Source organism: Sciurus vulgaris, assembly GCF_902686455.1.
Source record: "Sciurus vulgaris genome assembly, chromosome: 13".
In the NCBI taxonomy this organism is placed as follows: Eukaryota; Metazoa; Chordata; class Mammalia; order Rodentia; family Sciuridae; genus Sciurus; species Sciurus vulgaris.
The window spans coordinates 34,982,761-35,006,327 of record NC_136474.1 but is presented as its reverse complement, the minus strand read 5'-3'; the positions used below and the strand labels follow the sequence as shown (position 1 = coordinate 35,006,327).

The following is a 23,567-nucleotide window of genomic DNA, read 5'->3' as shown; positions in this document are numbered from 1 at the left end:
ACATCCTCGCCAACACCTGTTGTTGCTTGTATTCTTGATAATCGCCATTCTAATTGGGGTGAGATGGAATCTTAGGGTGGTTTTGATTTGCATTTCTCTTATTACTAGAGAAGTTGAACATTTTAGTGTCAAATAAATAAATAAATAAAATTTAAAAAATGAACCATATGACCGGGAAACCAAATCATATCTCAATAATAACCCTGAATGTTAATGGCCTGAATTCATCAATCAAAAGACATAGACTGGCAGATTGGATTAAAAAGAAGGATCCAACAATATGTTGCCTACAAGAGACTCACCTCATAGAAAAAGATACCCATAGACTAAAGGTGAAAGGATGGGGAAAAACATACCATGCACGTGGACTCAGCAAAAAAGCTGGAGTATCCATCCTCATTTCAGACAATGTGGACTTCAAGCCAAAGTTAGTCAGAATGATGGATGATTTACAGTCCAATATATGACTTTTGCCAGCCACTATACCCTAGTCTTACAAGGTTCATGAAAGGAGGGGAAAGGTTCATTCTTTCCATTTTTCCTAGGAATAATCTAACAGGTAAAAAGGCTTGTTAGGGCTTGGTAAATATAGAGTTGAGGATTTGAGAAGAGAATTCTGGAGAGTAGAAATGGTCGAGGAAAAAGTACAGGAAAATGGAAGAAGATCTGAAAGGTTCCTGTTGGAAGCTTCATAGAGGGATTTGGCTAAGAGGGAGAATTTTGGTACCCAGGTGTGAACATAGTTAAAAAGGCCTAAGAGAGACAGCATGTCCCTTTTGGTGGTTGGGAGGGGAATGTCTTTTAAAGCCTGGAGTCTTTCTGAGGGTATGGTGCAGGAGGTGGGGCCTAAAAGGATGCCTAAATATTATATATGAGGGGTTCAGAACTGGGCCTTAAGAGTGAGAAAACCAGTAACCCCAGGAGGCCAGGGAGTTAATCAGGATGCTAGCGTGACAGGAGGAGTATTCAGAGAGGGCTACAGAGCAGGAAGTCATCCACATACTGTTTAAGGTGGCTAGGGGATAAATTTAGGGTGGCCAGGTTATGCTAGAGAGCCTGGCCAAAGTAGTGGGGGCTATCTTGGAAGCCCTGTGGGAGAACAGTCCAGGTAAACTGCTGCAAGTAATGTGTGTCTTGGTCTGGCCAGGAAAAGGTGAAAAGTGGATGTGAGGCAGGATGGAGGGAAATAGTAAAGTAGGGGCCCTTCAGGTCTAATACTGAGAAATGTGTGGTGGAGGCTGGGATATAAGATAAAAGGGTGTAAGGCTTGGGCACTACAGGGTATGTGGGGAAAATTGCCTCATTGATTTTTCTGAGGTCCTGCACTAGTCGAAACTGACTTGGATTTCTTTACTCTGAGGATGGGGGAGTTATGAGGCAAGTGGGTTAGTGTGGGGAGCCATCCTTATTTAGCAGAATCAAACTAGGTTGAATCATGGGATGCAGATGTCTGGCTTCTAGGAACTGAGTACCATGGAGTTATGTCCCAGATTGCCAGGAAGCATGTGGCGCTGTGTGGGAGTGTTCCCTGTCTACTTCTGTGATAGTCCCCCTAAGAATGTGGCTCCCCTAACTCCACCTCATCCTGTTCATCATGGAAGAAGTCCCTCCTTTTTTGGGCCCCTTTACCTGTGTGACTATAAAAGAGTTGGGTTACTGCATGTTGTTAGAGGCCAGAGCTGGCATGGTCAGACCTCTCATGCTCCATCTCATTTGTCGATTAGATAAGTTTATGGGTAACTGATTGATTTATAGCCAATATCATCCTCCAGCAGTTAACCCTTTTCTTATCCACACAGCATGTGGCTGAGAGACCCACACAGGTTGATATGAGGAATCTGGACTGTAATAAATGGGAGATGATGGGTTCAAACCCTTTGAGAGTTGAGGGGGTTAAATGATATTGGGGGAGGGTTTCATAATGGGTGGGGTCTCTCAGCTGCATATGAATGGTGTTTTGCTATTTTGGGTTGAGAAGTATCCCAGACTGTGGTGTTAATCCCAGTAAGTAAAGGACAACTGGGAGGCTTAGGGGATGTGGGGACCAGGTCAGGGCCAGTATTATTAAAAAGACAGTAGTGGAATTTAAAGTGGGAATGATAATGGAGGCTTTTAATGTGTGAAGGAGATCTTGAACAAATAGGGGGACAGGGCAACTTGGAATAACTTTATAGTTATTCCTTTGTAGGAATGGGATGATGAAAGGGATCCAAATGTACAAAAAGAGGGGTGTTTGAAGTGGATATATAGGGGTACCTGAGACTCCCATAATTGGGGTACTTGATTTAAAGTATATCCATGCCATTCATTCAAGAATGATAGGCTTGCCCCACTACTGACCACATGAGACTGCATGGCTGTGACCCAGGGACGGTGGACCCTCGATGTGCCATCTGAGGTGGCAGGGACTATGGAGCCCATGCCCTGTCATTCCAACTCAATGAGTGGGACCTGGTAATCGGGTATCTGTACCGGGGGAAGGGGTGTCTTCCCTGGGAACAATCTACCATCCAATGTCCCCATTGTCCACACTTGGAACAGGGTTTCGAGGGATTCCTAGGATTAGGGCAGGCTTTTGCCCAGCGTCCCTGTTGCTCACATTGGAAGCAGGGTCTGGGAGATATATTGGTGGGGCCATGAGTTAGGCAGTGTGGTGGAACCATGAGCCATAAGGGTTTTCCTTGGACTCTGGATGGCAGAGGCCAGGAGCAGATATTTAGCTTTAAGATGCTGCTCTTTCTTCTTTTTGGTCTCATCTTCAAAAGTTAAAAACTTTGAAAATTGCATCTAAGAGTAACTGCTGAGGAGATGCAGCACCCTTCTCTGTCTTGAGTTTCTTGCAGATGTCAGGTGCAGACCCGCTGATAAAGTTAAAATGAAGAAAAAGACTGCCACCAGGACTCTTGATGTCCAAATTTGTATACATGGTGATGACCTCACTGAGTCAGGCCAAAATTAGAGTGGGATTTTCATCAGATCCCTGTGTAATTTCCTTTTTTTTTTTCCCAATTAATTTGAGAGTGAGAATTTTTTGTCATTCCTTCAAGGAGGCAAGTGATCATGTGTTGGAGTCTGCGGACCCTGGGGTCTTGAGGCTGATAAGTCTAATTAGGTTCAACTGTAAGGATAGCAGTGTCTGCTGCTGGATGGATATTAGGGTTTTGGCCGTGTAGAAGGTCCATGTGACCTCTTGCATTCATCGAGTGCATTCATCATTGGTCACAGTGAATGTTCCTATATAGTACACATCTGCCCAAGGTGGTAGGCCTGAGCCAAGCAGGTGAACTCCTTCCGATATTTAGCAGGGTTTTCAGAAAAAGATCCCAATCTATCCTCTATTTGGGACTTATCTTTCATGGAGAAGTCAACATGAACCCAGACCATACCTTCAGCTCCTGTCACCTCCCAGAGGGAACATGTGTTTTGCTGGGAGTTTTTTAGACCTTGTATGGGTAGGGGATGGCAGGGGAGAGGGGAGACTAGTGTGTGGGGGTCTGAGGAGGTGAATTTGATGGCAGGGCACCTGAACTTTGTTGGGAGGAGTCAGCTATGGGACAGTGGGACTTTGCTGAGGGGCAATAGATGGGTAGCTTTGGAATTTTGGGGAGGGCAGTCTGATGGGCTATGGGACCCCAGGATCTGTAAGGAGGAGGTTCATCTTCTATTTCTGGGGTTGTAAATGAGGAAGAGAGTTGAGAGTCTGCAAAATGGGACAAGGTTTTCATAATGGGGGGGGGTTGAGCAAAGGACAAGAAAGGTTTTGAGGTAGGGGACTTCACTCCATTTGCCATTTTGCAATAAATGATTTTTTAATTTTTGGAAAATTTCTTGATCAAAGTTTCCATATTTGGGCCATTGGTGCAGTTTACCTAATTTTTAGTGTGACCAAATTCAAGTGCTGAGCTTAATGAGGTATTTAATTTTGAGGTCAGTTTGGGAATAAGGGGTCTTAAAATTGCCAATGAGACAACCCAAAGGGGAGTCCTGTGGAATTGACTGATTCCCATGATTTGAAGGGGTTATTGTGGCGTCAAATTAAAACCAAAGCATCCCCTGGATTCTTTCTGACACTGAGCTAGATAGTGCCACCAGAAGTGGGGGAATGTCTTCACCCCAATTTCAATGGTGGAGGGACTCTTGGGGTACCACAGTCCAAAACGTGGGGTCTCAGGGCCAGGGCACCTATCTGCTGGAGACCAGACAACAATGATGGGGGAACCTTCAGGGTCCCATGGGCCAAAAGGCAGAGGTCTCAGGGTAGGGTGCCTATGTGCTTGAGACTTGATGGATGGATGAGACATGGAGTTTTACCTTTCTGGAGAATTTAAATACTGGTGTTGGATGCAGGAACAAAATGGCAAAGGGGCCTCTGATCTGGAGGTCTGCAAGGTATCAGGAAGGGAAGGATCAGGGAGAGGGTGGCAAGGGGGTCAGAAAAGGAAGCCTCCAGCACCAACAAATAACTCAATACAAATCCTTGCACTGTCCGTGTAGCAAAGGCCGCGGAAACCTAGCCCAGGGTTGGGGTCAGTTATGGGTTGCATACCAGTAGCTGTTAAGCCAAAGTGGACTCAGAACTTGTGGAGGGTCTCTTTCCATGGGGTAGTGTGTGCACAGTCAGTTTGAGGATTCAGCCATATTGCAAATAGTGGCTGGGGGACTCCCAACTACAGAGGACCATAAGGGTGTCAGTCTCAACAGTCACTCCCCAGATCTCATCAGCTGTTTAATTTAACTGTGGGGGAGGGGGAAAAGGAAAGGGGAAGAGTTCATTTTACCTTACACACATTTTCCAGTCAGGGAACCAAAATGTAAACACGGAAGGACTGGAAGCAGACCTCAAGGGATTCAGAGAACTCTTTATTCCTTCACTGACTTGGGTGCCATTGAGGTCCATTTCCAGAAGGGAAAATGGCCTTCATTTACAGAGAGGATTTTGGTTTTCTAGGGTACAACAATGTAATCATTGGAAGCTGCATATGTGCAGTTTTGACCATCAGGGGATAAGTGAATGGATTCAAACTGTAATTTAGGACAGTAGTTGTAAAAAGGTTGAAACTTGTCTGAGGAGTTAAAGAGTCCAGATCCTGAGGAGTGAGTACTCAAGTCTTGCCCATTGGTATTTGCTGTGCTGTTGTTTAGGACTAATTTGCCATGGGGGAGGATCATCATGTAGGGTCCACCATTCAGTATCCACCCCTTTCCCCAGGGTCCTTTGTTTCTTGGCTAGTTTCCCCTCCCTTCCCTGAGCTGCACCTCTCTTCATTTTCCTTCAGGGGCTATTTTGCAGGAATATTGTTTTCCATAACCCTTCAGAGGTTATTGTGTTTTAGACTCATTTAATGTTCTTAAAATAATGGTGATTTTGGCTTTGCTTTTCATATGGAAAAATTTTTAATTGGAACTATTTATGGTAAAAGATTTTATCATGTATCTCTCTAAGCACTGCTCCCATGATCAGCGAATCATATTTTACAACTTGCGGAATTTTGTATAACATAAACATGGAGTAGATAGTTACTGTTAGTATCTTTGTGTTATGTGATATTGTAACGGTGGTCTACTTCACCTTTTGAATATAGCTCTGAAGCTTATTTTAAAAGGGATATGTTTTCCTTTTCCTCTTCTCCCTCTCCTACTCCCTAACCTGGGGACGGGGAACAAGATTACCCTGAGTTATCTGTGTTCCACAGGAAGGCGATATCTGCCAGAGGATCTAGGAAGTGACTATCTCCCAAATTAATAAGTGAATGTTAACACACCGTCAGAGTGACCGGGGACCACCTGTCAGGACATCTGATCTTTGGATAGTTCCTTTAAAAGTCCCCTGTTCTTCCTGATGGGCAGAATCAAAGGCTCTGGGACAGGAGTCCCCTGTGCTTCTTCTTTGATAGCAAAGCAATAATTTTTTTTTCTTTTTTCAAAACCACATCCTTGGTATTGGATTGGCATTCAGGGACAAGGACTGAGTTTTCAGTTACAAATTTGGTACGCCAGGTGGGACCATAGAGCAGCTCTTGCTCCAGCTTTCTTGGGCAGGCCTGGCAATCCAACTGCACTTCCATGCTGAGGATGTAGTGAATGTTTTGAAAGCTGACAACTGGAAATTTAAAAGCTGGGCCTTGAGTCAAATAAGAGGAGCTATTCCTTAAGTAAAGGGAGGGACCAAGGGAATTCCAGCAGCTACCAAAGCACCCTTTGCTTCAAGGAACTCTTGCCTTCCTTCCCTGCACTGTAAGGATTACTCCACCTCGGTCTTCTTTGAGAAAAAGTTAACTGAATGCAGTAAATTCAAGACACCTTGGCCATTCAGTAAGCTCCCCTGGTGTGCACACCAAGATTCTTGATTCTACACATCTGGTTCCCCTTTGGGGGAACATCTGGTCCCTATCAATCTGTGGCACCACAGGTGTAGAAGTCACAGTTGAGGGGGAGTTGGAAACTTGGGGAGAATTTCTCTTTACCTAGTCTGTTTTAAAGATTTCCATCTGTTGGCCATGGTTTGAGGATTCTCTCTGTCTATGTTCTTTGTTCGCATTTGTTTCTGGTCCCTTAAGTCATGGGTAAAACTGTGTTGATCCTATAGATTGTATCTTGGGAAAGATCTTCACTGAATGGGCCACCTGCAGATTAAACATGTCTAAGAAAAAAATAATGTTTTACTGTAACAACTCGGTCGTTGAATGGTTTTCTCTGAATTACTGTACAATCTCACAGTTGGCAGTTGGTCTGTCAGATATAAAATAAGTGAAAGATTCTGTATGTACAGGAATGTAGGCAATTACATAATGAATATTAAGAGGCGATAACTAAATTAGGGTGAAAAATGAGAAAAAAAAGGATAAAGCGCATATGACAAGGTATAAAGAACATAAAATGACAAAGACCCTAAACCAGTGGTGTAAACAGCTATCAAAGGCCCACACTTCATTTTGGAGCTGAACTTGAAGAAAGTACCCATGGAGAAAGAAGAAATCAGCACATATGCACATATTTGGATATCAATTCACCCCTTCTATTTTGCTATCACCCCAGGCTTTACCTTCATTCTTGATGATGCTGCTCCTCACTCTATAACTCCCTCATGTGAACCCATGGCTTCAGCTCCAGAAAAAAATGAAGGCATGTGGACTATGGAATTAAGATTCCTCCACAGGAGCATGCCCACCTACCAGGGCACACCTCCCTTAATGGAGCCCTGAACTTGGCATGTGCACAGTTGAACTCACCATCTTACTCCTCACATGGGCTCCAGTTCCTCCTCCACTCCACCTTTTGGTGAAAGGTGCTGTCTCCACTGACTTGCCCACCCCAGGAGACAGGCTCTCTCTGTATTGTTTGTTCTCCCTCTAAATGGCTAATAAAATTTACCTCTCAACTGTTTCTTAGGTTGCCTCATCTCTTCACTCAACTGGTCTTTCTAACTAGAGGACTTCCCCTCCTCACTCAGTTCAACTTCCTACCATAAAATCTGGATCATGTTCCTATCTGCTTAAAGGACACCAGAAGATTTCAGGACCCAGTCGAGCCTTCAACTTTCATGACCTTCCCGGGAAACCTCTCCTCCGTCACCCCCATTCATGACCTCACTCCTACTCCATGACAGGAATTGTATTTAAACTACAGGAAAAGTAACAAGACCCATGTATTTCCTGTTTTCGAGATTATCTTATCATTTTTGTAACTTCTATATTTTTAAGTTGGTCATTTTTATACACATTGAAGATTTCTTTGCTAAGTATGGTTTTACTTGTCTTTACAGAGCAAAATGGTTCAATATGGAAGGTAAGAATTGCTTTCTATAACCAGATAGATTGGTCTCTTTCCCCAGATGACCCCTTAGCTAGACAGGGCCAGGTTATAACATTTAACTAGCACACTAACTTATCCTTAATATGTGTTGATGTTCTGCTATTTTTCTTTGGAGCAAACACTCTGGCATGGGGCCTCCACATAACGTGGGTTCCTCTTCCTTATAAAATAATGAGGAAAAGTCCTTTCTCATACTCTTGAAAGTCTCAAATATACTAGCATGTTAGTAACAATTACTACTAATTCCCTAGCAGGGAAATAGCTTTTAAGATTTTCAGGGCTTTATGCATTATAAGGCACATAATTCTTATACTATTTTGGCACGATATGTTTTGTATATTCAAACAAAATCATAGTCATTTACTCTATATTTCTTTCCCATAGCTGTGAATATTACATAATGAAAAATGTAGACAATCACAGAGTCACAGATGTGTCCTGGTCATCAATGACAACTCAGTAACTGAATACTTTCACACATGAAGCAACCTGACAAACAATGAGAGATAATTACAATTTTTGGCAACAGCTGGGGACTCACCTTTTCTTCATTATGAACACAACTCCAAGAGATATAACAATGAATGGCAAGGTGCTGGCTATGACGCCAGCAATTTTAACCATGTGGTCTATTTGTCAGGTTCTGGGACTGGTTTTGGAGTGGTAGCTCCTAAAGGTGAAAGGAAATGAAACAGGAGAGAGACTGGATAAGGTAATGAATATGTTACATTGAAGTCTTGTTTTCTGCATTTAACAGAGTAGTAAGACTTATCCAACCCAGCAGACAGATGAGCTTTGATATTTTTTTAAAAAGCTTTCATATGCATTGAAAGGACTGTAATTGTTCAAATTGTTCTTCAATGTTTAACTAACTCACAGCATACCCATGTCTCACCCTTTTATCAGAGACTCATCTCAAATACAATTTTAAAATATTTTTATTTTCTGTCTTTTTTGCTGATCTGTCTACCATTTAAATACTTGCTAACAACAAAATAGCTATCCCTAAGCCTTAGTTTAATTTGGTGGAATATTTCTAAGTTTAATTTGCTGAAATATTTTCCTCAATTTTTTCATAAATGAAGCAATAATTCCATAACATATTAGCCCAAACATGCATAAAAGTAAGATTAGTTCATTTACCATGCATTTTACCAGCAATCGTTTTTTAACACAATAGTTTTTTCTCCTTGCCTTTGGAAATAAAAATCTAGGTCACATCTGGTATGCAAAAGACTCCTTCTAAGCAATTTATTCACAAAGTGGGAAGCAGCTGGTGATCACACTACTGAGATACACACTTAATATCTGTTTAAATGAGATAACCAGGGACATAAGAGTGGCAGCCACATCTTAGCTCTCCTGGCTTCCCATTTCCAAGACACTGTTTGTATAATGTGATGCAATGTTAAACCCATGTTTTACAAAACATTCGCGTCCTCTGCTAAATGAATTCACGATGAAAATATTAGGGATGAAATGTTCAGTTCACTAAACACAAATAATTTTTTCAGGGCTTCCCCTTTTCGGACCAGGATGGAACAGTGCTTGGTGTCTGAGGTACCATGCCAACCCATACTAGGTAGACAAAAGTATTTTATGTCCAAATGTCTCCCTTAGACTTTTCTTTGTAATTTTGTTGGTAAAAACACAATTAAGATTGAATCAGGAGCTGGGTTTATGGCTCAGTTTGAATGTAAATGGTTTTATTCAGAAACAGATAGGTACCTGTTTGTAATACCGAATATAAAACTTGGTTTACATTCTATAAAAAATAAACAATATCCAAATTTAAGAGAACTAGCACTCACAGAACACATACTGTGGGTGTGCAGCTACTATTCACCAGCCTCAGGCTTGATTTAAACAAATACCCCAAAAAACCAAACCCACAAAAAACTTCAAGGGGTTCACAGAGATGAGAGTACAATGCTTGCTGGCAAGTCCCCACATCCAAAAGCTGCCATCCTAGCAGATTTTGGTTTGCTAAGTGCATGACTTTCATGTCACGCCTGTGCTCTCTGCAACTAATGAACCTTGAGGCTCATACAGATCATGAGGTGCCCTATTTAAGCTAGGGTGGTGGCATTTCTTATTAGCTCTTGTCTTAATAAAACAGGGGAATCTGGAGGTGGAGAATGTTCATTATCCTATACTGGGGTTAAATGTAAAGAGTGGATCCTCTATCAAGAGCTTGATGCAAAGGGGTGAAGTTACCAAGCAGCCCACCTCAACAGGATTGTGGAAGACAAAAGCATATACCTAGTTTCAGACATAATCATCACCCAGCACCACTTGAATGTATTATCCAGAGATACAGGAAATAATAAAGGTTTTATGTGTGTGTGTTTATTTATCTTAGTAACATGAGGGTTAAAGATTTGGAATACAATAGTTCTTCTCAGAAGAGGTCCATCAATAAGAAATGGACTAAAATCATTACGTAAAATATGGGTAAATTGGAGTTGGCAAGAGGGTGGTTTCTTCAGCCCTTCTATAGGGTTCTTATCTTTGATAACAATAGAACACCTGCTGATCCAGGATAAACCTTTTTTGGTGTTTTTGGCAGCAGAGGAGGAGGAAATGAGGGAATCGGGTGTGATGGTCAAAGGCAGGAAGAGTGAGCAATGGTCCTCAGACTCCTCTATCTGTAAGGTCTCCTACCCTTGCATCTGAGCTCAAGCTCTAGGGTGAACACCAACCTAGTAGTGAGTGGTTTGCATTCTGAGGTATGAGGATCCCTGGTAAAGTCAGCAACACCTGGTTTTCAGAAACCAGCCCACAAGATAAGAACACTGCAACCAAGCTTGTAACTAATACTGCTATTTAACTATCATCCAAAAGAGAAAAACGGGAAATCCCCACTATATTGGTAGGTTTTAAGCTTTCATATAAGATGATCTAAATAATTTCTTCATTTGATCTTAGGGTTCCTTAAGGAAATTCCCATTCAATGATCATACCTCTTGTTAAATGCACTTTTGATGACATGATTGGAAAGGAGTAAATTTTTTTTTAATACCAGGAATTGGACCCAGGATTCTCTACCACTGAGTTATATTTGGCCGTTTATTATTTTTATTTATTTTTATTGTAAACAAATGGGATACATGTTGTTTCTCTGTACATGGAGGAAAGGCATACCATTTGAGTAATCATACATTTACATAGGGTAACGTTGTTTGATTCATTCTGTTATTTTTTCCATTGCCCCCACCCGTTCCACCCCCCTATACAGTCCCTCCTTCCTCCATTATTGCCCCCTCACCCCCCATTATGGATCATAATCCACTTATCAGCGAGATCCTTCGTCCTTTGTTTTTTTGAGACTGGCTTATCTCACTTAGCATGATATTCTCCAATTTCATCCACTTGCCAGAAAATGCCATAATTTTTTTATTCTTTATGGCTGAAGTAATATTCCATTGTATATATATCAGGACATCAGGAGGGAAATAAAAAAATTCATATATATATATATATACACAGTTTCTTTATCCATTCATCAATTGAAGGGTATCTAGGGTGATTCCACAATCTGGCTATTGTGAATTGAGTTGATATGAAGATTAATGTGGCTGTATCTTTGTAGTATGCTGATTTTAAGTCCTTTGGGTATAGGCCAATGAGTCAGATAGCTAGGTCAAATGGTGGTTCCATTCCAAGCTTTCTGGAGAATCTCCACTCTGCTTTCCAGATTGGCTGCACTAATTTGCAACCCCACCAGTAATGTATGAGTATACCTTTTACCCACATCCTCACCAACACCTGTTATTGCTTGTATTCTTGATAATAGGCATTCTAATTGGGGTGAGATGGAATCTTAGGGTAGTTTTGATTTGCATTTCTCTTATTACTAGAGATGTGGAACATTTTTTCATGTGTGTTGATTGCTTGTAGATCTTCTGTGTTCATTTCCTTAGTCCATTTGTTGATTGGATTATTTGTTTTCTTGGTGTAGAGTTTTTTGAGATTAGTGCTCTATCTGATGTATGAGTGGCAAAGATTTTCTCCCACTCTGTGGGCTCTCTCTTCACATTGCTGACAGTTTCCTTTGCTGAGAGAAAGCTTTTTAGTTTGAATCTATCCCAGTTGTTGATTCTTGGTTTTATTTCTTGTGCTATGGGAGTCCTGTTAAGGAAGTCTGATCCTGGGCCGACATGTTGAAGATTTGGACCTACTTTTTCTTCTATAAGATGAAGGGTCTCTGGTCTGATTCTGAGGTCCTCGATCCATTTTGAGTTGAGTTTTGTGCAGGGTGAGAGATAGAGGTTTAGTTTCATTCTGCTGCATATGGATTTCCAGTTTTCTCAGCAACATTTGTTGAAGAGGCTATCTTTTCTCCATTGCATATTTTTGGCACCTTTGTCTAGTATGACAAACTGTATTTATTTGGGTTTGTGTCTTTGTCCTCTATTCTGTACCATTGATCTACCTGTCTATTTTGGTGCCAATACCATGCTGGTTTTGGTACTATTGCTTTGTAGTAATAGTTGAAGATCTGGTATTATGATACCCCCTGCTTCGCTCTTCCTTCTAAGAATTGTTTTAGCTATTCTGGGTTTCTTATTCTTCCAGATGAATTTCATGATTTCTTGTTCTATTTCTGTAAGGTACATCATTGGGATTTTCATTGGAATTGCACTGAATCTGTATAGCACTTTTGGTAGTATGGCCGCTTTGACAATATTAATTCTGCCTATCCAAGAACATGGGAGATTTTTCCATCTTCTAAGGTTTTCTTTAATTTCTTTCTTAAGTGTTCTGTAGTTCTCATTGTAGAGGTGTTTCACCTCCTTTGTTAGATTGATTCCCACGTATTTTATTTTTTTCAAAGCTATTGTGAATGGGGTAGTTTTCTTAACTTCTCTTTCTGAAGATTCATCACTTATGTATAAAAACAGAAACCACTCCAACAGCTGGAGATTAAATAATATGCTACTATATGATGAATGGATAACAGAAGACATCAGGAGGGAAATAAAAAATTCTTAGAAATAAACGAGAACAAAGACACATCATATCAAAATCTCTGGGACACTAGGAAAGCGGTACTTAGAGGAAGATTTATTTCAGGGAGCATATTCAATAAAAGAAGAAAAACATCAACAAATAAATGACTTAACACTACAGCTTAAAGCCCTAGAAAAAGAAGAACAGACCAACACCAAAAGTAGTAGAAGACAGGAAATAGTTAAAATCAGAGCTGAAATCAATGAAAGTGAAACAAAAGTAACAATAGAAAAAATTAACAAAAATTTTTTTTTAAAGACAAGATTTTTCTAAGTTGCTGAGGCTGGGCTCAAACTTGAAATCTTCTTGCCTCAGCCTCCCAAGTTGCTGGGATTACAGACATGTGCCACCATGCTGACAAGGAGTGAATTTTAATTGCAGTGACATCAAGATTAATTCCTGGAAAAGTGGAGCCTCATGGAGCACTTCCAGTGATTTGAACAGGCAAATAATTATGTTGTGAGCATTTCAACAGATGTACACCCAGAAATAAATGTATGCCCTGAATACACTTGTATTCTTCCTTTAGTTTTCTAGCTGTTTCTAGCTGGAAACTGGCCTATAAAAAGCTAGAAATAATTCTGTAAAGAGATCACACTCACTACTTGATTGATTTTCATGACACTAACCCTAACTTCCTAACAAAGCTGTGCTTGACAAAATTAGCAAATAGTTCTACAGGGGAAAAAATGAAATCAAGTTGAACCAAGTTTTCTAAGAGCACAGGGATTCTGTCCCTGATCAGATAATGGCAGGATCAGTTAGTGGACCCATAGAAACTGAAAAGGAAAGCTGTGAATTCTTCCTTTGAGGCAATAAGGTCCCCATCTCTGTCTGCCATCTTAAACCTCTGCTCATCTGTGACCATCATTTTTTACACTTAAATCCACCATCAGGGTCTGGGTCATTAAAATGTAGCCAAAGGTGGCATTTTTCTATTCTTCCCAGAAAATGAGGCCATCCTCATTGAGGTCATGCCCCTTCCACTGTTGCTCTACATGCTTGCAAATCCAGCACTTTTGTGCAAATTTAATCCAGTCTTTGAGCTCATCCACAGTGACAAACCTGTAATTGTCACCATCCATTTTACTTACAATCTTTCCAGGCCTTTCCATGCTCTCTTCTGGTGTCAGCTGATCAAAGGTCTCTGCTTCCTCAGCACCCAAGACATCATGATCACAATAAAAACTCTCAGCATCATTGTGAACTTTGTTTCTGAATTGAGGCTCATGATATACACAGTTCTTCTTTTCTGTGGACTTGCTCAAGGTAAAGGTTGTGCACAAGGACAAGCACATATGGAACTGTCACAGGTCCATGACAATCAGATCTTTCTCTGTAGCCTCACAGCCTAGGTTCCCTTGGCCCCGGCTCACCCATGGGCTCAGCTCACATGCACAGGCCATCAGTTTTATTTCTGACAAAGTCAAGAGATGTAATGATATTTTGTTTGAATTAATATCCCTTAACTGGTTGTCTAGTTAGATGTTGAAAGTATTAATGTTAATTATTTTTATGGCTGTTATACACCTGAAATATACAACCAACCACTGAAATATACAACCAGATAGTTATCTTGGAGGAAACTGATATGTTAAATAAATTGTTAAGAAGAATCTAAAAGTGAAATAGGTATGTGATTTAAAAAAAAGAATAAAAAATCAAAAATAAGAGAAGAAATATTTTGAATTCAGAAACTGGAAAATTCAAATGATTTTCAAATTTGATTTTGTGTCCAATGTGACAGCATACATTTTTATTAAAATAACATGGGATTTATGCTTCCAAATGTTCACATACTGGAAGCTATTCCATTTATCTCACTAAGTTAACATTTACCAGTTCTCCAAACATATTTTCTAAATACATAAATAAATGATTGAAGATGTTTTTTCTTTTCTTTCTTTTTTGGTAACTAAATTATTTTAGTAAATGTAACAGTTGGGGAAATGTGTAGAAGTTTTAGTTAAAAAAATTTAAACATTAAGAAATAGTAGGATATAACCCATACATCGCAAATCTGCAGTGACAGATGACTGTGTTCTATTAATAGTCACATTTGCTTCTGTTGAGTGACTAACTGCCTATCTTTACTCAACATTTCACCTAGGCTCAGGAAGAACTGTTCATGACTCTTCTGCTTTGGGACAAAGAGAGGTCGTCACCCTCACCTTATTTTTCCTGTTGGGAAAAGGTGATCATATCCTTATGCAGCCATTGTAATCTCCATATTGTCATTCTTTAGTACTCACTCTTAAATCACTTCCCTTTGCAGATCAAGAAAATTAAAAGTTCTCTCTTTGTGTGACACAGTTGCAACATGATTATGATAGCAATCATTTGCAAAATGGCACAGGTGCAGTATGAGGCTGAAACACTGAGGAATAGATTGTAGATATCTGGGAAAGTGGTGAGATATGATGCTGGGGTGACATCTGCAGATTGCAGCAAGGATTATGCTTTTTCTCTGTTTGAGATGGAAGCTACAGGAGGATTCTCTGTAGAGGATGATGGTGATCTGGCTCATACCTAAGAGGTTCACCCTGGCACCTGGTAGCACAGCAGACTGTAGGGGGTCCAGTGTGGTAACATGGACATTAATTTTAAAGATATCACAGTAACTCAAGCACAAACCCAGGATGGCTGGAACATAATGGTGGCTGTTGAGTTAGGGAGATGAGGTCCAACTTGAGGTATCTTTTGATGGTGGGGTCACAGGTCAGTGACCTAGATGTAGAGGGCTTCAGAGTAACATCCACTTGTACTTAGTAGAAGCTGCATCACAGACAAAGGTACCACTGACTGAAGAGAGTCAGGAGTGCTGGAGGAACAGGTTTGGAGGGTGGGTGGGGAAAAAATTTAGTTTTCAGACCACTCAGGTTTGAGATATTGACATCCAAAGGAGGTATTAAATAGGCAGTTGGATATTTAGGGGAGAGATCTGAGTTTGGGACAAATTTTGGGATTGCCATAATAAAAGAAAATGCTGTGTAAAGCCATAAGCCTGTATGAGGACACTTAGGAAGTGAACACAGAGAGGGTGAGTCATGAGGAGGGGCCAACCAGCTGAGGGAGAAGGGAAATTGGCCAGGAGGAGGAGGTGAACATAGACAAAGAGGGGCCCTCCATGCAGAGCAGCCAGGAGGGATGCAGGCATCAAGAGATTTTTTTTTTTTTTAAATTAAGATGGGAGATGTCAGAGCATCTTTGAATGTAAATGCTAATGATCTAACAGAGAGGGGTTTGTTGACCATACAGGAGGAAAAAGGAGATGCCTATATGAGCAAGGTCTGAGAAGAGGCAGGAAGGTGGGCCCCAGCATGCAGACAGGTAGAGGACATGGCCTGGGCCGGGGCAGACACTTCATGTAGATGAGCAGCAGCAAGGACAGCTCATAGGCACAAAGGCTTGAAGGCAAGTTGACACAGTTGTCTAGAAATAGAACATTTCAATGATCCCCTGTGATGGCTTCATTTTCCTAGTGGAAAAGCAGCAAGAGGATGAGGGAAGATGGGAGGTGAAGAGGTGGAGGAAATTCAAGAGGCTAGGAGACATGATGGAAGAGTGGTCTGAAAAGTCAGGGGTGAATGTGCAAGGCTGGAGGCTGGAAGGTGTAGAATTATAGGTGGTGACCTTGAGTTCAGAGGACACAGAAGAAGGGTTTAGGGAGAAGGACAGAGAGAGTCAGGGTTTATAGGTGGTAAGGGAACAGAGAGATGGGGTAAAATGAGAGGTGGGCTATTGGTTCTTCAGAAAAGGGCAGAGGACTGTGTTGATGTCCTCAAATTTGATAGTGACAGGTATGAGGGTTGGGGACAGGGGCTATAGCTTGTGCAGAAGTTCTTTCATGCCTCACAGAGTGAAGGACAAGAAGGGAAAAAGAGGCAACTCCTACTTGGAGTTGCATTATAGTAGTGGGAGGGATTTGACCAGTGGCCATTTCAGTAGTAGAGACACATCCTAGAACATCCACATGTTATCCATTACCACCTACATACAATGGTCACAGTACTGGACTTATATACAGCAAACCTGTTCATGTGACACAGCCTTCAAAGGAACACCCTATATTAAGTTCCTCACATGCTCCAGGTTATCATAACTAGGCTCTGTGGTGCCATTAGGGAGAAAGAAGTCTGCACTTTCATGCTGCAAGAAGCAGGCCACCAAATGTAACAGAAGAAGTCATCACAGTGTCAGAAGTGAGCTACAGAGCCAGACTGGTGAAACATGAGAGAGAATTTGGAAAGGCTTTTTGACAGAGGTTGCAATAATGAGTGAGTTTGTAGGATTTCCACAAAATGGTGGAAAAGATGCCCAATAAGACCAGACAGAGAGTCTCTGTAGTTATACACCAGCTTTGCTTTTAGAAGCCTAGGTACAGGTCTGAGAGTAGTGGAGAAGTAGACTTGGAATTTGGGCTTAATGGTGAGATGGGCTTTTCTAACTGGAAAGAACAGTCTGTATTAAATTTAATAAACGAGGAACCTTTTGAGGTTCAATGGAGTTATGCCTTGAGGAGAATCCACAGGATCCACGGGCTCACTGAGGAAAGGTAAGAAGGGAATTCAGGAAGTAGTGGGAATGTCACTGCCCCTGTCAGATGAGAAGCTTACAACTTCTAAGGTGAGAGGGTGCCGGGGACTAAAAGAACACAAGGGACTCCTTGGGTGCACATCCAGATACACACAGGTGGGGACACCCACAAATGGTGCCTGGTCTCACCGTGTCAGGGACTGGGAGATGGGTAGTGCTGTCTATGGGAGCAAGTGCCTGTCTTTCTCCTGGGAACAAGCATATTTGGGTTCAGTGTCTGAATCAAACCCAAGCAACAAATTACATGGTTCTCACTACATGCCTAAGGAATGACAGACCACGGGTCACAATACCACTCCTGGTGCTTGAGGGAGAAAGAAAGAGGAGGTGGGGCAGGAACAAAGGGAACTACTGAAAAGAAACAGTGAGATGTAGAAACCTGATAAGAGGAGGGAAGACAGGAAGAAAACAGAATAAAATAGAAGCTGTGGAAACATGGAAGAATGCAGGTTCTCCAAGTGTTTCAAACACCACTGGCCCCTACAGATACTCTAACATTTCACCTGAACAGTCCTCCACAAATTTGTAGCAGCATTTTTATGAATTTATGCCATTGGTCATCTATTTTAATTAATTTTCATAATTTTACTTTTACCCTTTTCTCTTTGCAGAGGTCTTTCTATTCTTTATTTTAAAAACAGCAGCCTTCTGGTTCTAGACATTAGAAAAACTTCAGTTATGTCATGTTACTCAGAGAAATGAAATTCCTTAAAGTTTTTTTTTCAGCTGTACCTTAGCATTACACATAATCACAATCGATGTTCAAGATTTTTCATTTAAATTACACATCACTGTTTTTCTTCCTGAGAATGTAAAGTCAATCACAACACCTAAAATAATCTATATTCACACTTCATGTACTATTTGTAACCTGTTTATATTTCTGAATTTATAACTCTTCCTTTCTCCCTTGTTTCCACTGTAGGGCATTGTCAAGTATGGCTTATAAGTAATTATCAGAAATATACCTTCTCACATAACACTGAAAGGATGAATTGTTTGATATAAATATCCTCTCTAGAACAAATTTTTAAAAAATTAATCTTTTTGTTGTTGTTCTAATTTAATGACAGTCATTATTTTCATTTACTGATGTGGCTGACACCCTGTGAATAAGATGATCTGTCAAAGGCTTATCACTTGCTATCTGGACATTAAAAGTTCCAAGAGAATTATTATTGCTATTACTATTCTGATGTAACACTTTCTTTTCCATTTGAATTTCTCACATCTTGGTCAAAAAATGAAATGAGGAAAACAACTTGTCAATACTAAGTTATCAACTGTGTGTACCTTTTCTATAAAGTGAATAATCAGTGAAGGGGATCTGATCACCTGCTTCTGAAATTAATGACTTTTGAGAACGATTTAGTTAGGAGTGGACATTTCTGACAATTTGCTCTGAAGCATTAAAATCACTATCTACTTTGCCCTTTAAATTTTCTTCTAGACTTTGTGCTTTCGGTCACAGTTTAGCTCATGCTTAGCTTCTGGAAACTAACTGTGTGGGAGAAATGATACGACATCTTCCTGAAAAAACGTACTAACTGATTAAAAACCTCCTTAGGGCCTTTTCTATGCCGTCAAATTTGCCATTCACTGTCTTATCAAAAAGTAAGAATACATAAGAAATTTCACATGCTTCCTAGAAGTGTCAATATTTCTAAGGTTTCAACAATGTACAGAGTTTAGTAAACTGTAGGTGGATATGGGAAGTGATATTCACGTGGCCCTTGAAATGTAATGAGGACTGGGGGAGGGGGCTTAATAGAGTAGGGATCCTGACATCCTCAGGTTCTCATGTAGTAAACATAAATTTTTTCCTGCATGAAGTGGCTTAATAAATAAAACATATTAATTGTGGCATTCTGTTTAATCTATTCTGGGATATAGAGTTTAAGAATCATTTGGGGAGGTTTTGAAACATGTACATGGCTAGGTTCCCTACCAATTTCAGATCAAAGATCTGGGTGAGGTCTGAGGAATTCATTTCTAACATCTTAGGTAATTCCCTAAGCAACACATGAGGAGAAATCCAAAGAGGCATTGTTCCTAAATATCTCTGATGAAGTTTTTCAGACTATGGCAAAAAAAGGGGGGGTGGTGGAATTTACTCAGCTATTATTTTGAAAAGACCTCTTGATATAATATCTTGCTTTGTCAGTTAGGTAATTTCTACCATTGCACTATTTGGAAACACTCTTCATACTTAAGAGGTGAAACTGACGGAATCATAGTCTAGCTTATGATCGGACTCAGTATGCACTGATTGGATGAGCCTCTCAATTATGAAGGCATTCATAGTATACTGATCCATTTTCCAACTGCTTATGTAGGAAGGAAGAAGCCTGGGCTTTTTGAATACCTATTATATGCTAGGAATCTTACCGAACTTTCATTTAATATAGGATGAGGTATGTTAATACTGCTTTACCAAGGGGAAAACTGAAGTTAGAAGCTATCAGGGCCAATAGCTCATCCTCCTAAATTGCTGGGAAACAAGGCCATGAGGCTACATTCTCCATTCCACTGGTCTGACTATGAAACCAAAGCCCACTCAGTGTTGCCCAATATACAAGAGAAGACCTGGGTGATGACTGACAACACAGTAAGATAAGATTGAGATTTAAAAGTTTCTTCACCAGTTGTAAAGAGGAAAGTCTTATACAAGAAGGAAAAGTAAAAATGGCAGAATGATGCAGTAAGAAAATAAAATCCTGAAATAAAAATAGGATGAATATCTGAGAGCTTTCCTGGCAAAGGACAGAAAAGAAAGATCTGGTAACAGTGTCAATTTGATTTGATTCCAGTGTGTACATGAGGAATGGAATGCATGGAATACTTCCAGAGGATAATCTGCTGGCCAAAGTAGAGACCCTGAAAAGGAATCAAAGAAAAGACATAGAAGTGACTGTCACAGGAAGGACTGTCAAGAAGGAGAAAGCAATTAGGGTCATTTCCCTAACCAAGCAGAGAATAAGTAGTTGTGTTGACACTGTCTCCCACTGGAGCTTTCTAAGAGTAAGGGCACTTTTTACCACCTTTGACTCCTAGAGATCCACACAGTGTCTTTAATGTACTGGTCACTTGACAAGTCCTTGCTGAACAAATGTCATGAAATACACAGAAGGCATCTATAAATTGAACAACAGCCCCCCCATGTAGTGCATGGTGGTAGAAAAATACATTTTTTTTCCTGTGCTGGGGATGGAAAACAAGGCCTTGTACATCCTTGGCAAGCACTCTACCACTGAGTTACACCCCTAATGCAGAAAAATGCTTTTGAACTCATAAGCATAAAAGCAGGAGTTCAAGCTCATTACAGAGAAAGACTGAGAGAGGCTTCTCCCTCTCTGTGCATAGAATTTAGTAGGTACTCAATAAAAGTCAGAGCAAGTAAATGAACTTTAGTTGTATGTAAATATTTTGAGCCTCAGCACATAAAACTGAAACAAATTGTAAAGGAGGTATATTATAACTCTGGGTTGAAGAACAGTCACTTGACATAGGTCATTTTCCAATATCATGCCCAATCTCCACAAGTCTAAGAATGGTATATTTTTTTTTCTTTACTGTTTCCCCTCTTCTACTCCCTAAACCTGTTTTATTTACTTTCTGGACTTTCACTCTTGACTCCCAAGCAGACATCCTTCCTAGTCTCTTAGATTGTTGTCCTATGGGGCTTCCTAAATAACAGCTCTAACCAGTCACATTACAAGAATAATACTTATTTCAAAAGGCAATCAAGGCCTCCCCTGAGATGTTTCCAACCTCTTTTCCTAACTTTATGCCTCTCCTTTTTCTTTGTTCTTTGATCTACCTATGTACCAACAAAAAGAAATTTTTCCCTATATGCCTAACATCTCCTCTCGGGGCCTTTATTTCTGCTATTCCTTCTTTAGGAAATTTCCCCTACTCAATTCTTTCTTGGTTCAAATCCTACCCATCCTTCAAAGGCCACGTGGCCCAGTGGCTGTGTAAAAAGCAGCCATCCTCCTGTGGAACTTCTGTTGCACATTGCTCCACTCTCCTGCACAGAATTTCCTACTTTTAAGCTTCAATTCAGTTATTCTGGTAAATTCATTATAACATATATGAAACCATAAAATCCTCAGGACAAATTTGGTGACACACCTTTGTGCCCCTCCTATGACTTGATCCCTTATATTACGTTCAAGGACGTGTTTGCTGAATCAAAACTTTCTCAGAGTAAGCCTCACTTAGTCTTCCTGTCTCCCGCATTTGCACTCTTTTCATAGCCTACCTATTCTTTTTTTCTGCTTACATCAAAACTCCAGATATTGGGCAATGGGCATGAAAGGAAATAAGAAGGAACAAAATACAGAAATGGAAAGTATAGGCAATAACAAGTGCTATTTCCTTGTGTTCCCCACAGATCCCCAGTAGTGGTCAAGAAGAGAGGCTTGTGCAGGCAGCTTGGAATCACATTTCACAGGCATCAAGATGACATGCTGGCAGAGGACATTTCAACCAAGGGCTCCACTGAGTATGCTGGGGGTGGCCAGAGAAGGAGGTCTTCTCAGTACACTGATGACAGATGAAAGTCCTTACCAGGAAATTTACTGACCAAACTTCCATCAATGATAAAATGAGATTCACAGAAAGATAAAGCATGGAAATAAATACCAATGGCAAAATACCCCCCAAGCAGTGAGGAAAAAGTTAGCTGGGTACACATCAGACAGACAAGAAGTGAGTAGCTGTCAAGAATAAATTACTATGAGCTCAATACTCTTAAAGATTAAGTGGACACCGACCATTTTTCATGCTATATATGGAATTTGTCTTTGAGGTCTTTAAACTAGCCAAAATTTCTGCCTAGAGTAATTACAATGGTATGGGGTCCTCTGGAAAGAAAAAAAAAATACAGAAATAAGATTCACACTAGTAAGAATAATTTTATTTCATTAAATGGTTATTTCACACCTATGATCCCGACAAGGGAGCATTTTCTTACTCCTTTATTATTCATGGAAGAAGTAAGTAAATACAAATAATTTCCTTTACTAGGTCCCTATGCTGGCTAATGAACACATATAAATCACTCTGATGAGGTCTTCCCTGTGTATATGTGTTTCATTAGTACCTGGACATATACCAATAGCTAAAGAAATTGTTCAGACATATAAGGGCAATCCACCATATTGATAATTCAATAAGATAACTTTCTTTTTCATCATGTTTACTGTGAACCTATGTATGTATAGTCAAGCAAAATAAAAGACACATCAATGTAAGGACAACACTTACACCAAATCACAGACAAAATTTGATGTGCCAATTTGTTTTGACCAACAACTCCAACTGGATTAATCTATAATTATTAAGAACCATGGGGGGTGGGAGGGAGGCAAGAATGGAGAAAGAAGGGACTGCACAGAGGGAAGAGAGGGGTGGGGAGAAAGGAAAAAATAACAATGAATAAAACACCATTACCCTATGTAAACATATGATTACACAAATGGTATGCCTCTACTTCATGTACAGAGAAACAAGATGCACTACATTTCTTTACAATAAAAGAATACACAAAAAAGGAAACCATAATTAATAATTGCATCATTAGCAATACCAAGAAGGAAATTACACACAGTAAAGCTCATCAGAGATACTGACAGATGTGCTGAGCAGATGTCATTTATTAACTCCAAGGCAGCTGCCAGGCTTACTTTTAATTACTGTTTCTCAAAGACAGTTACTTACTGTTCTAAAAATCAAAATCACATATTGAAGAAAAGGGGTGTCAGTGCCCTACTTCTAAGTAACACTTCCCATTCCCTAACAAATGGCTTTATATTTTTCCAAATTCATATCGGGCAACTAAACATTTACTAAATGAGATCGCCTACGATCCATCTTGATGTTTTATAAAAGTGCACAATCTCCTGCTCTCTTGAGACTGATGCTACTGAAGGATAAACACAAAGAATGATATCCACATTTAAACCCAGTACTCCTGGAGACAATGGAACCCCAATGGCCAGGAAAGCACACAATGGGTTTATGTTGCTCTGGGTCATTACTGCTTCAAATAAAATGGTAATATTTGAAATTGCTATACCTTATCTCATCATGATCATCATCACCATCATTGCCAGTAGAAAAATATCAGCCTGCATCATGCT

The 23,567-nt window shown here is 40.2% G+C and overlaps 1 protein-coding gene across 15 annotated transcripts in view; it reads right to left on the bottom strand.

Moving 5' to 3' along the window:
* LOC306642727 (THO complex subunit 1-like) overlaps positions 1 to 23,567 on the bottom strand; it is a 192,735-nt gene that overhangs the window by 151,644 nt on the left and 17,524 nt on the right. For 7 of the 15 annotated variants that reach the window (XR_013758608.1, XR_013758609.1, XR_013758610.1 and 4 more), the window contains exon 3: positions 8,354 to 8,482. The exons of 4 other annotated variants lie outside the window; for them this stretch is intronic. The gene's annotated coding sequence lies outside the window, so the exon portion shown is untranslated. Of the gene's footprint in view, positions 1 to 4,546; positions 4,736 to 8,353; positions 8,483 to 21,722; positions 21,894 to 23,567 lie in introns of those variants that run through there. 4 more of the 15 variants (XR_013758611.1, XR_013758616.1, XR_013758618.1 and 1 more) reach the window with 2 other exon arrangements.